The following is a 14076-nucleotide window of genomic DNA, read 5'->3' as shown; positions in this document are numbered from 1 at the left end:
ACTTTGCCAGCAATAAAGCTTCCACGGCCTGGTCCTCACACAGTGAACATCTGGCAATATCTACATTTTCGACCCCCAAGGTCAGCTCACTCTCTGAAAGTAAAGAAAACAATAACTGAGATATGACCGTTCAATCTAAAGCAGCACATGTCATTGTTTGAGGATACGTCAATACAGCCCAGTGCTGCTTACCTGAGATGCCATCTTCGTAGGTGTCCGCTTTGACTTCCTTTTCTGTCGGGGAAAAAATTGCTGTCAGAACAATTATTTTGACAAAAAGTAACAAATGCACCTCCATAGCATATAACAAATTGCCTGTAAATAACCACACCTTCATACAAGCGTGCTACTATTTTTTGAAATAACAAAAAAATATCAATTGTTGTTGGAAGATATGGATATGGTGAATTATTTGTCAACCATAAAACACCTAATGTGGTACACACAATGAATAATATAAAAATAACTGATTATCTTAAAATGGAAAAATTGTCACATATATGGTTCTTCGTCTTTAGGATTCATTTACTTACTGTACAGACAAGTATATTTCATACATATATTTTTTTTTTAACAATTTTTTTAAATGTATTCCATAGACAGAACGAAATATATTTAGATGCATTTTGAATTTCTAATTGTCAATATTTAATTTTCTGTGTCATGTGTTCATGCCCATTTATGTACATCCTGTGTGTGTTACCCTTCCAATGAGCTTATCGTATAAACTATAACGCGAAAACTACGGTTTACCTCACTTTGAATCATGTTAGCACAGGTAACGGCTGTTTACAGTCTTTCTTTAGTTTTTCATTCGTACTCTTCCCAATTCACTTAAACTATATTTCTTTATTTCCCATGGGCTTCACCAGAGTACCCCCTAGTGGCTGGAATACAACTGTATTAAGCCCCTTACAACACCTCCCTGCAAAAACGAAATGTTGTCCCAGTTGCAGCCTTGTTTTGCACGCTTTGTACAAAATAATAAAATGCAGTACTACAGGATATTTCTTAAAGTAGCTCTTTATTAGCTAGCTATAACTGGAATGTTCACGTATCGCCAACCAGCATCAAACTGACCATGACCTAACAATTTGGGTGGTCTTAACCAATCATAGCACAGTATGATATGGCGGTAAAATGCATCCAATTATAATTCAGTATGTTTACACATATGAATATTACAGTATCCAAACTGATATAACATTTTTAGTTGGCTGGATAACCTGCTGGCTACCCACAGACGTCCAGAGCGGAGTCTGTCGGTTCCATCTCCCAGCACCAGCGCTCCGATACCCATGGAGCTGGGAGGTGCTGCGCTCAGGGAGACCGGAGGAGGTTCCTTCACGTGCACCATCTGTGGCCGCAGAGGTCACACTGCCGGTCGGTGCCGGGTTGGGTCCTCTGGGGGTCGAGGCAGCAAGCAGGGCACTCTGGCGTCACCCCAGGTTAGCCGGCACCATTCTTACCCAGAGCCCTCTGTTGCACACATGTTTTTGTATGTTACTCTTTCTGAGTTTTCCCCGCATTCCCAGCATAAAGCGTTCATCGATTCAGGCGCGACTGGGAATTTTATAGACAGATCATTTGCCCATAGTTTAGGGATCCCCATTGTTCCAGTGGCAATGCCCTTCCCAGTTCACGCCTTAGTCAACCAATATGGTCAGGGTTGATTAGGGAGGCCACCGTTTCCGCTCAGTCTCTTCCTCATTGACTCTCCTGCATTACCCGTGGTGCTAGACCTACCCTGGTTAGCCTGTCATGACCCCACTGTTTCATGGCAACGAAGGGCTCTCACGGGATGGTCGCGGGGAGGTGTCTAGGGGTTTCCGTTGGTGCTACTACGGTGGAAACTCCAGACCAGGTCTCCACCGTGCGCAATCTCCCCGAATATTCCGATTTGGCTCTCACCTTCTCCAAAAAGAAGGCAACTCAATTACCACCCCATCGTTGCAGGGGTTGTGCGATACATCTCCTGGTAGACGCTGCACTTCCCAGGAGTCAAGTGTATCCCCTGTCACAGGCGGCGGCTATGGAAACATTTGTCTCCGAATATCTGCATCAGGGGTACATTCGGTCCTCCACTTCACCCGCCTCCTCAAGTTAATTTTTTTGTGAAGAAGAAGGAGGGAGGTCTGCGCCCGTGTATTGCCCATTGAGCCCTAAACCAGATCACTGTGAAGTACAGTTACCCGCTACCTCTCATAGCCACAGCGATTCAGTCAATGCACGGGGTGCGTTTCTTCACCAAACTAGATCTCAGGAGCGATTACAACCTGTTGCGTTTCCGGGAGGGAGACGAGTGGAAAACAGCGTTCAGTACTACGTCAGGGCATTATGAGTACCTCGTCATGCCGTACGGGTTGATGAATGCTCCATCAGTCTTCCAAGCCTTTGTAGACAAGTTTTTCAGGGACCTGCACGGGCAGGTGTAGTGGTGTAAATCGATGACATTCTGATATACTCATCTGCACGCGCGGAGCATGTGTCCCTGGTGTGCAGGCTGCTTGGTCGACTGTTGGAGCATGACCTGTACGTCAAGATTGAGAAATGCCTGTTCTTCCAGCAGTCTGTCTCCTTCCTAGGGTACCGCATTTCCACCTCGGGGGTGGAGATGGAGAGTGACCACATTTCAGCCGTGCGTAATTGGCAGACTCCCACCTCGGTAAAGGAGGTGCAGCGGTTTCTAGGGTTTAACAATTACTACCGGAGGTTTATCTGGGGTTTTGGTCAGGTAGCGGCTCCCATTACCTCACTGCTGAATGGGGGCCCAGTACGTCTGCAGTGGTCGGCTGAGGCGGACAGGGCTTTTGGTCACCTAAGGGCTCTGTTTACCTCGGATCCCGTGCTGGCCCATCCGGATCCCTCGTTGGCGTTCACAGTGGAGGTGGACCAAGGCTGGGATAGGAGCCGTGCTCTCTCAGCGCTCGGGTACACCACCGAAGCTCCACCCCTGTGCCTTCTTCTCGAGGAAGCTCAGCCCGGCGGAGATAAACTATGACGTGGGGGACCGGGAGCTGTTGGCTGTCATCAAGGCTTTGAAGGCGTGGAGACATTGGCTTGAGGGGGCAAAACACCCTTTTCTCATCTGGACTGACCACTGCAATCTGGAGTACATCCGGGAAGCGAGGAGACTGAATCATTGCCAGGCAAGGTGGGCCATGTTTTTCACCCGTTTTGTTTTCACCCTTTTGTACAGACCAGGTTCCCAGAATGTTAAGGCAGACGCACTGTCCTGGCTGTATGACACAGAGGAGCGGCCCATGGAACCCACCCCCATACTCCCGGCCTCCTGCCTGGTGGCGCTGGTAGTTTGGGAGCTGGACGCGGACATTGAGCAGGCGTTATGGGCAGGGCCCACTCCTCTCCAGTGTCCCGCTGGGCGTCTGTACGTTCCGTCTGCTGTCCGTGACCGGCTGACCTATTGGGCTCACACGTCACCCTCCTCTGGTCATCCAGGTATCAGTCAGACAGTGCGCTGTTTGATTGGGAAGTACTGGTGGCCCACCTTGGCTAAGGACGTGAGGGTTTATGTTTCCTCCTGCTCGGTGTGCGCCCAGTGTAAGGCTCCTAGGCACCTGCCCAGAGGTAAGTTACACCCCTTACCCGTTCCACAACGGCCATGGTCTCCCCTGTCGATAGATTTTCTCACAGATCTCCCCCCTCACAGGGTAACACCACGATCCTGGTCAGGGTGGACCGTTTCTCCAAGTCCTGCCGTCTCCTTCCTCTGCCCGTTCTCCCTACGGCCCTACAGACTGCAGAGGCCTTGTTCACTCATGTCTTCCGGCACTACGGGGTGGCTGAGGATACAGTGTCTGGACGAGGTCCTCAGTTCACGTCGAGGGTCTGGAGAGCGTTCATGGAGCGTCTGGGGGTCTCGATCGCCTTACCTCGGGTTTTCACCCCGAGAGTAACGGGCAGGTGGAGAGAGTTAACCAGGATGTGGGTAGGTTTCTGCGGTCTTGTTGCCAGGACCGGCAGGGGGAGCGGGCGGCGTTCGTGCCCTGGGCAGAGATGGCCCAGAACTCGCTTCGCCACTCCTCCACTAACCTCTCCGCCTTCCAGTGCATACTGGGGTATCAGCCGGTTCTGGCTCCATGGCATCAGAGTCAGACCGAGGCTCCTGCGGTGGACGACTGGTTCCGGCGCGCGGAGGTGACATGGGACGCCTCCCATGTTCACCTTCAGCGCCGTGCTGCGCCAGAAAGCCAGCGCAGACCGTCACCGCAGTGAGGTCCCGGTGCCAGGTCTGGCTCTCGACCCGAAACCTGCCCCTCCGCCTGCCCTGCCGGAAGCTGGGTCTGTGGTTTGTGGGGCCGTTTAAAGTCCTGGGGAGACTGAACGAGGTGTGTTACAGGTTACAGCTCCCACTCGATTACCGTATTAACCCCTCAATCCATGTATGTCTCCTCAGGCCGGTGGTGGCTGGTCCGCTCCAGGGGTCTGAGGTGCGGGTGGTTCCTCTGCCCCCTCTGGACATCGAGGGGGACCCGGCGTATGCCGTTCGCTCCATACTGGATTCGAGGAATCGGGCGAGGGGACTTCCGTAACTCGTGGAGTGGGAGGGGTACGGTCCGGAGGAGAGATGCTGGGTTCTGGTGGAGGTTGTGTTGGACAATTCAATCATGCAGGATTTCCACCGTCTCCGTCCGGATCGCCCTGCACCTCGCCTTCCTGGTCGTCCCCGAGGCCGGTGTTGGCGTGCTGCTGGAGCCCCGCGTCAAGGGAGGGGGGTACTGTCACGACTTCCCCCGAAGTCGGTTCCTCTCCTTGTTCGGGCGGAGTTCAACGTCACCGGTCTTCTAGCAATCGCCAATGCACCTATCATTTTCCATTTGTTTTGTCTTGTTTTCCCACACACCTGGTTTACATTCCCTCATTACTTGACGTGTAAATAACCCTCTGTTCCCCCCATGTCTGTGTGTGGAATTGTTTGTTGTAAAGTGTATGTGCACTTCAGACTGGTTTGCGATGGATTATTTCAACCCATATTTTGTTGTTCTGGGAGCCGTTGGTTTTTTCCTCATTAAACTGCTTCGGTTATTACCCAGTTCTGCTCTACTGTAACTGACTTCCCTGCAGCCCGTTACGCACCTCTTACAAGATCAATATCTTAGGTTTTGTACCATTGATTTTTCCAAGCGCTGGGTTGCGCAGAACTTAGAACGCGCAGAACTTAGAACGCGGAGGTAATGAAATGCCCAAGAAATGGCACAGAAAATTTGGGCTGGTCTCTCCATAAAAGTCAACCTAACCCTAACCCTAACCAATACATGGATTTGACAGTCAAACTATTACTTAAATAGCAGTCAACTGTTGTTATTCTATAAAGGGTCGTGATTTGTTTAGGTTAAATAACAAAAAAATTGGTCTGGTCCCTTTGCCATGATGGAAGCCTCCCAAAATCAACATCCAACATTCCAAAACATAGATATAAGCCTTCAAGTACTCATCTAACCAACTACTTCAGGGTCAGCCAGGCCCCTTGTCGCCCCCCAGGCGCCCTGAAACCCAACCCCCATAAGAAGAAGCCCAAATACGACCTGCCCTTGCCCAGTATACATACAAGGTCAGGGGGACAACACTGGTTTTTCGTCTTGTAGTTAAACTTGTTTTATACACAATTTAAAGGGATAGTTCATCCCAATTACAAAATTACTTAAGTTGAGTTTACATTTCATCCAATGCATCCAAAGTGTACATTAGTCTTTCCTGGTTCATAACATATTTTTTGGTCCCTTTCAGATCACAGCCATGTGTCAGGCTTGTAAGAGACATGAATTATATGTGAGATTCAGTGAACAAGGCTGGAAGGTGAGATTCTATCTCTCTTAACTACTCATTGTACTGAATAGATAATCATGAACTAACATTTTACCATCTTATTTGCTATAACACACAGTATTTTTAGGGAAGCAAGGCATTTGTGTAGGATGTGCATTGTAGAGTATGTTCTTTGGATTCTTTATTATGTATTTCTCATTGAAAGAGTCTATTCTAGTCATTCAGCTAATCTTGTCATTCGATTTCTATGGTATTTCTCTCCGTTAGGACTGGGTATTGGCTCCTACCTGTTAGTCTGCCTTCTACTGTGATGGAGAATGCCTCTACCCTCTGTGTTCCTGCATGAACTCCACCACCCACACTATGATCCAACTAGTGGTCAGTATGCACTACTACACCCTCTCTCACATGAACGCTAACATTACTGGTTTCAGTGGGAAAGATGGTAAATGGTTCAGACATTAATGGCAAATATAAAAAACTAAGATACCCGAGTTACCGGAGTCTACAATGGCAGACTGTTAATGTAGAGTAGGGATAGGGAGAAGTAACATTCAAGACTGAAGCAATTACCCCTTCTAGTGGTAAACGTTATACTGTTCCAGGTTACTACACACACTGATAATATAAAACATTGAGGACACATGCTCTTTCCATGACAGACTGACCAAGTGAAAGCTATGACCCCTTATTGATGTCACTTGTTGAATCTACTTCAATCAGTGTAGATGAAGGGGAGTTAAAGATTTTAAAACCTTGAGAGAATTGAGACATGGATTGTGTGTCATTCAGAGGGTGATTCGACAAGACAAAAGATTTAAGTGCCTTTGAACGGGGTATGGTAGTAGGTGCCAGGCGCACCGGGTTAAGTGTGTCAAGAACTGCAACACTGCTGTTTTTTACATGCTTAACAGTTTCCCATGTGTATCAAAAATGGTCCACCACGCAAAGGACGTCCAGCCAACTTGACACAACATGGGCCAGCATCCTTGTGGAACGCTTAGTGCAGCTTGTAGAGTCCATGCCCGGATGAATTGAGGCTGTTCTGAGGGGAAAAGGGTGTGCAACTCAATGTTAGGAAGACGTTCCTAATGTTTTGTGCACTCAGTGTATGTAGTCCTACATGTTTTTAAATAGTACAGTATCACAAACCACAGTACAAAACCATATAAAGTGTGGGCCTGTAGTATCTGTAAATCAACTAAAAATTGTTTTTTTATTTCCATATGCAGATAATAAAGCATCATTGTTCATGTAATAATCTAATATTAGCATTATACCTCTAGGAAGAGGAAATGGTCATAAAATCAAATAGATGAAAAGACGGAAACAAAAATGTTTTTGAACTACAACTTATTTTATTTAAAAATGTCAAATTCAGTGCAAAGTAATGTAGTGCATTGGTGTCTGGATCCCTCTTGGGTGGCAAAGTGTCACAAGAATCCTGTGGGGAGAGAAAACAAGAGAATACATTAAATTAATGGGTGTTAACTAATCAGGGATCAACAAAGCACTTCAAGTCCTTAATTCCTTCAAAAGAGAGAGAGAAGGAGAAAGGAGTATGGTCCCTGCAGTAGGACTACATGCTGGCCATGAGGTTCTCCAAGTGGTACTCCAGGAGGCTGGAGAGCTCCGTGACCAGAGACTCTGGGTTAAAGTACCAGGCCAGCTGCTGGCCAAACATGTCATCTAGCAGAGCCATCAGCCCGCCCTGAAGAGAACACCACACAACACATAGAAAATGGCTCTGAGTTACTAGCTTATCAAGAGGAGAGAAACAATTAGAAATACTCCCCCTAAAATGACATTGGAACCTGGTTAACCACAAATAAGGAAGTACACTAAGAATATTACTTTCTTTGCTTTGGTTCCGTCCAGCCCCTTTTCCCCATATTACCGCGTAAGGAATAAAATCCTAGTAAATGGTCAATTCTGCCTTTTGCTGTCCTTTCTCACACCTACAGTCCATACCTCTTTCACTTCACTGGGAGTTGAGTTGTGGCAGGGTGTTGCGTTCCCTCTTCAGAGGCGTGTGTAACATTGTTCTCTACAATATTATAACATTCATACACCTGTACTTGACAGTGTTGATGAAATAATAACGATCATTTGCTGTGACCATTACTAGTTTAGACTGCACTGCACTTGGTTGTATGTGTTCCATATTTTTATTTATTTTATTTATTTCACCTTTATTTAACCAGGTAGGCAAATTGAGAACACGTTCTCATTTACAATTGCGACCTGGCCAAGATAAAGCAAAGCAGTTCGACACATACAACAACACATAGTTACACATGGAGTAGAACAAACATACAGTCAATAAGACAGTGAAAAATAAGTCTATATACAATGTGAGCAAGTGAGGTGAGATAAGGGAGGTGAAGGCAAATAAAATATATTAATAAATAAAAATATAAAAAAGGCCATGGTGGCGAAGTAAATACAATATAGCAAGTAAAAAAAACACTGGAATGGTTGGTTTGCAGTGGAAGAAGGTGCAAAGTAGAGATAGAAATAATGGGGTGCAAAGGAGCAAAATAAATAAATACAGTAGGTAAAGAGGTAGTTGTTTGGGCTAAATTATAGATGGGCTATGTACAGGTGCAGTAATCTATGAGCTGCTCTGACAGCTGGTGCTTAAAGCTAGTGAGGGAGATAAGTGTTTCCAGTTTCAGAGATTTTTGTAGTTCGTTCCAGTCATTGGCAGCAGAGAACTGGAAGGAGAGGCGGCCAAAGGAAGAATTGGTTTTGGGGGTGACCAGAGAGATATACCTGCTGGAGCGCGTGCTACAGGTGGGCGTTGCTATGGTGACCAGCGAGCTGAGATAAGGGGGGACTTTACCTAGCAGGGTCTTGTAGATGACCTGGAGCCAGTGGGTTTGGCGACGAGTGTGAAGCGAGGGCCAATATTTGGTGTTGTGAGGTTAAATTATATACAGAAGATAGCCCTATTTGGTAAAATACCAAGTCCATATTATGGCAAGAACAGCTCAAATAAGCAAAGAGAAACAGTTCATCATTACTTTATGACATGAAGGTCAGTCAATACGGAATATTTCAAGTGTAGTTGCAAAAACAATCGAGCGCTATGATGAAACTGGCTCTCATGAGGACCACCCCAGCAATGGAAGACCCAGAGTTACCTCTGCTGCAGAGGATAAGTTCATTAGAGTTACCAGCCTCAGATATTGCTGCCCAAATAAATGCTTCACAGAGTTCAAGTAACTGACACATCTCAACATCAACTGTTCAGAGGAGACTTTGTGAATCAGGCCTTTATAGTTGAATTGCTGCAAAGAAACCACTATTAAAAGGACACTAATAATAAGAGACTTACCTGGGCCATGAAACACAATCAATTTGTCCTTTGGTCTGGAGCCCAAATTTGAGATTTTTGGTTCCAACTGCCATGTCTTTGTGAGATGCGGTGTGGGTGAACAGATGATCTCTGCATGTGTATTTCCTACCATAAAGTATGGAGGAGGAGGAAGTGTAATGGTGTGGGGATCCTCTCTTTTAAATTGCATATTCAACAACTTACAAAAAAATTGAAGCTGAAATTGGGATTTTATTTTAGGAATAAGGCCTGTTTTTCTTCTGAAGCCAGAAGGAGGCTAGTATCAGCTACATTTATGCCTTTACTAGACTATGGGGATATTTTATATATGAATGCTTCCGCTCAGTGTTTGAGATCAATTGACACCCTTTACCATGGTACTTTGAGATTTATTTTAAACTGCAAAACCCTTACGCACCACTGCACTTTGTATACCAGGGTTGGCTGACCTTCTCTAGTCACTTGTAGCTCAGTCACTGGTATATTTTGATTTATAAAGCCATTTTGGGTTTACTACCTTTTTATTTGGGCATTTTTATTGTTCAGAAATGTGGTGGGTACTCTTTTCGTTCGCTGGACTTTATCCTGCTAACTGTTCCAAATGTCCGAACTGAATTTGGTAAAAGAGCTTTTATGTACTCTGCGCCATCGTCTTGGAACGCCTTACAAAATACTTTTAAACTGGAAGAACTTGTCCCGATTGGTATTTTTAAATCACTGATGAATGATCTCAATGTTTTTAATTTGCTGTTTGTGATTTTTGTTATACTCTTGTGAATTCAATGGTTTCTACTAGATTACTTGTAGTTTTTCATGTTGTTTGTCTGTAATTTTTGTAATGACTTGGTGCTGCCTATCTTGGCCAGGACGCTCTTGAAAAAAAGATTTTAAATCTCAATGAGCCCCTCCTGGTTAAATAAATAAAATAAAAACCCTTGAATGAGTAGGTGTTCTAATTGCAATAAGGCACCTCTGATGTTTGTGGTATATGTCCAATATACCACCCCGCCATGGGCCTTATTGCTTAAATAACCCATATCTCTTTTAGAACAGGATATTATCATTGACTATATGAAAGTGCATGTATGAATGAGTCTGATTTACCGTTTTCAATGGCAGGTTCACCTTCTGAAGCCAGATGAGGTTCCCAAAGCATGCTGCGCACCCACCAAGCTCAGTCCCATCTCTGTACTCTTCTACGCTGACAACAACAACGTGATCCTAAAGAAGCATCGAAACATGGCGGTCAAGACCTGTGATGCCTGTGACACCAGTGGTAGCCCATCTATCTATTCTACTTAATTTTAATCAACTTAATTGCCATTGTTCCAAAAGATACAAACAGGGTAAAATAACTTGCAACCAGCAGTTGATAGCAATAATCGGTCAATATGCTGATAAATAGTATGTATCTAATATATTGATTTTGAGTCTGAGAGTGGTATATGAACAACACCCATTGGACCTATAACCATACTTCACTTTTGATTAACTAAACTATTCAAATCTACAGTAATACAGAATATTACATCACCCCTCATGTCATATATTCTGTGACCAATCAAAGCTGTAAAGTACTGTATCATAAGTATATCAATGCTAAAATTCTACCCTTTTGATGACTATAATATCTTGTTGAACCATGAATTTGTCATTGTCTCTTTTAGATATACTAAACATGGTTTGCAAAACATACACGTTTTTTCTTCTTCTTTAATCATACTTTTAACCAGTACAAGTTAGTAACAATGGGAAATGGCAACAAACAAAAAAAATGTTTGGCTATTTTTGTATGTACAGAGTAACAAATACACAGTGATGTATGTCCTTGTCAACAGATATCTGGAAGACTGTATACGGCTACATTTGTAATAAACTATACTGAACAAAAAAACGCAACATGTAAAAGGTTGGTCCTATGTTTCATGAGCTGAAAATAAAGATCCCGGAAATGTTCTGTACGCCCAAAAAATTGTGAGCATTTCTCCATTGCCAAGATAATCCATCCACATTGAAAGGTGCACCATATCAAGAAACTGATTAAACAGCATGATCATTACACAGGTGCACCTTTGCTGGGGACAAAAGGCCACTAAAATGTGCATATTTGTCACAACGCAATGCCACAGACGTCTGAAGTTCTGAGGGATTGTGCAATTGGTATGCGGACTGCAGGAATGTTCACCAGAGCTGCTGCCAGAGAATTGAATGTTCATTTCTCTACCATAAGTCGCTTCCAACGTCATTTTGGAGAATTTGGCAGTACATCCAACCGACAATTTTCCTGTCCTGCTAGCCATTCAAAATTTAACGATTACTTTTGGGTGTCAGGGAAAATGTATGGAGTAAAAAGTACATTATTTTCCTTAGAAATGTAGTAAAGTAAAAGTTGTCAAAACTATAAATAGTAAAGTACAGATACCCCAAAAAACTACTTAAGTAGTACTTTAAAGTATTTTTACTTAAGTACTTTACACCACTGTATGTGCTTCAATAGAGTCTGACGTTCAGGGTGGTTGGACATATAAGATGGGGTGCTGATGAGCTTCTGGACCCATTTTAGGTCGTCACACAAATATTCCCCCACCTATGTCCATTGAATCAAAGTAATTATACCTTGCTGTAAGGAAGCATAGCAAGAATGAAAGGAATTAATTTATCGTTGAATGATTTATAAATCTCGCTTATTAAACCATCATTTCCAGGGGACCTATTGTCCTTAAGGCTTTTAATACAGTCTTTTATCTCAACTTCAGATAACTCATCATCACACAAATCCCTGAAATCATTATCTTCTTAGCAATGTTTGCTACATTGTCTAAGAAAAGATCCATATTGGAAGTTGGCTGGGCTGATGTATACAGATTCTGATAAAACTGGTTAACATGCTGAGAGATTTTTGGATTTTTATTGGGAGTATTTATAATCATTAATTTACATATAGAAGTCTTTTCACCTGCCCTTTTTTCTAAATTAAATAAATATTTTGTATTTCTCTCTCCCTCTTCCATCCATTTTCATCTTGATCTTACAAACGCTCCCCGGGCCTTTTCCGCGTAGATACAGTCTAACTGCATTTGCAATGATGATAGCTCCAGTAATTCCTGATTAGTTAGTTCCCTTTTAGCTTAATCCATTATTCCCTTTATGATGTCATATTCTTTCTCTCTCTTGGCACGAGCAATTTCTTTCCCCATTGAAATAGCCAAAAGCCTTAATCAAATTTCATTAGCTCCCAGTAACTAACAAACGTATTCATAACACAGGCACAATTCCTGTATTTATCAGTAATTCCTGCTACTTCCTTCTTAAATACTTCCTTCTCTAGTAAAGTCTTGTTCATTTTCCAGTAACCTTTAACTTTTTATGGTTGACAAACCATGCATATTTATCTTTATTGAGATCCCGTTGTGGTCTGTTAAAATCAATGGTTCAATCGAGACTGTATCAACCTTGTCAGCCATATCTTCAGATATCAGCCAGAAATCAATACGGGATTGTATATTGTATCTTTGGTACTCCATGTAAACATAATCTTATCTGGGTTCTTACGTCTCCAAATATCTAGAACACCTAACCTTAGACATATATTCCTTATCTCACAAACAGAATTGCTATCCTTAGGAGGCCATCTATCTAGATTATCATGTAATACTGTATTAAAATCTCCACCCCATATTACTTTGGCCAATGGAAATTTAGACATAATTTTACTTATTTTCCTCTCAATGTCTCTAAATAAAATACAGTTACTTGACTTGTTATTGGAAGCATAAGTATTTACAACAATGTATTGAACATGGTTGACATCTAGCAATAGTATAATCCAGCTCCCTGTATTATCTGCTTCATGACTCAATATATGAGCCTTAAAAGTGCCTTTTAAAATAGGGACACCTGCTGACCTTTTAATACCAAATGCCCTGCAAATGTCCTTCACTCTTGATTTGATGTTCTCGTCAGATTTTTCTGCTATTCCATAAATTCGAAGACTCCATCTCCGACTATACCGGTCATTCTCGTTTACCTTTGACTCCATTTCAGTGAGTTTCTTCTCCTGCTTTGCAACCTGAATGTTCAATGTTGCGTTCCGCTGCTTCATAGTTTTTACTTCGTCAGCACTGAAATCAATCGATTTCTTCAGGTTAATAACGATATTGATTGTGTTCTTTTACACCAAATTCATGATGTCATCTGCGCTCTCTTTGATTTTAGCCGTGAGGATGCAAAAGATGTCCTTCCTGTAGCTGGCTGGCTCATTGATGGTTCACTTCTCATCTTCTTATGGAAGTTGCTCCTTGGTTGGGGTATTCGGGTATGAATCGCATTCACCCCCCTTTTTTACACCGCAAGCATATGAGTGAGTTTCAACAATGCCTCTTTAAACATGGCCTCAATGCCTCTCTTTTTATCTGTCATGTCCTGATTACACGCTACTAGCGATGAATACGTTAGCAGGCTAATTTAACTACACACGCTGACACTTTTCGATAGCTAGCTTGTTCGTTGGAAATAGTCAAAAATATATGTTAATGGTTTGATTAATTGCAAAATTATTCATTATATGGTTAGATATAATTTTTTGTGAGAAAAAACAAATAAATTGCAACTGCAGTCTAAAACTATAAACTTTGTGAGAAAACCCCCAAATTGTTCCTCTACTAGAAATGTTACACCCTCTCATGTCGCAATCTTGACCATGTCACTGATTTCATGGCGCTCTCCTGCGCATCATTTACTTCACAAAATCCCGCAAAGGTAAAAGTGCCAGAAATAAACATCGCGAGATTGTACATATGTGCCATTCAGAGATTTGAAAGCAGACGCTTTCATGCAAGACGATGTACAGTAATCCGTACATACATTTTACGTTTGGGTGGCCCAGGGAAATGTGAGTTTTTCGAGCTTTTCGAAGCAATTTTTGTATATCTTTCTTTGTAATACTGTAT

At 43.1% G+C, this 14076-nt stretch overlaps 1 long non-coding RNA gene across 1 annotated transcript; it reads left to right on the top strand.

The window, feature by feature from the left end:
* Positions 1 to 5746: 5746 nt before the first annotated feature.
* On the top strand, positions 5747 to 10818 carry LOC129824845 (uncharacterized). The gene is made up of 3 exons (XR_008754794.1): positions 5747 to 5817; positions 6055 to 6165; positions 10247 to 10818. It is a non-coding gene; the product is annotated as an uncharacterized LOC129824845 (long non-coding RNA).
* The last annotated feature ends 3258 nt before the right edge of the window (positions 10819 to 14076 follow it).

This window comes from Salvelinus fontinalis, chromosome 27 (genome assembly GCF_029448725.1).
Source record: "Salvelinus fontinalis isolate EN_2023a chromosome 27, ASM2944872v1, whole genome shotgun sequence".
In the NCBI taxonomy this organism is placed as follows: domain Eukaryota; kingdom Metazoa; phylum Chordata; class Actinopteri; order Salmoniformes; family Salmonidae; genus Salvelinus; species Salvelinus fontinalis.
Note: the sequence above shows the minus strand (reverse complement) of the source record. Positions and strands in the feature narration are given on the sequence as shown.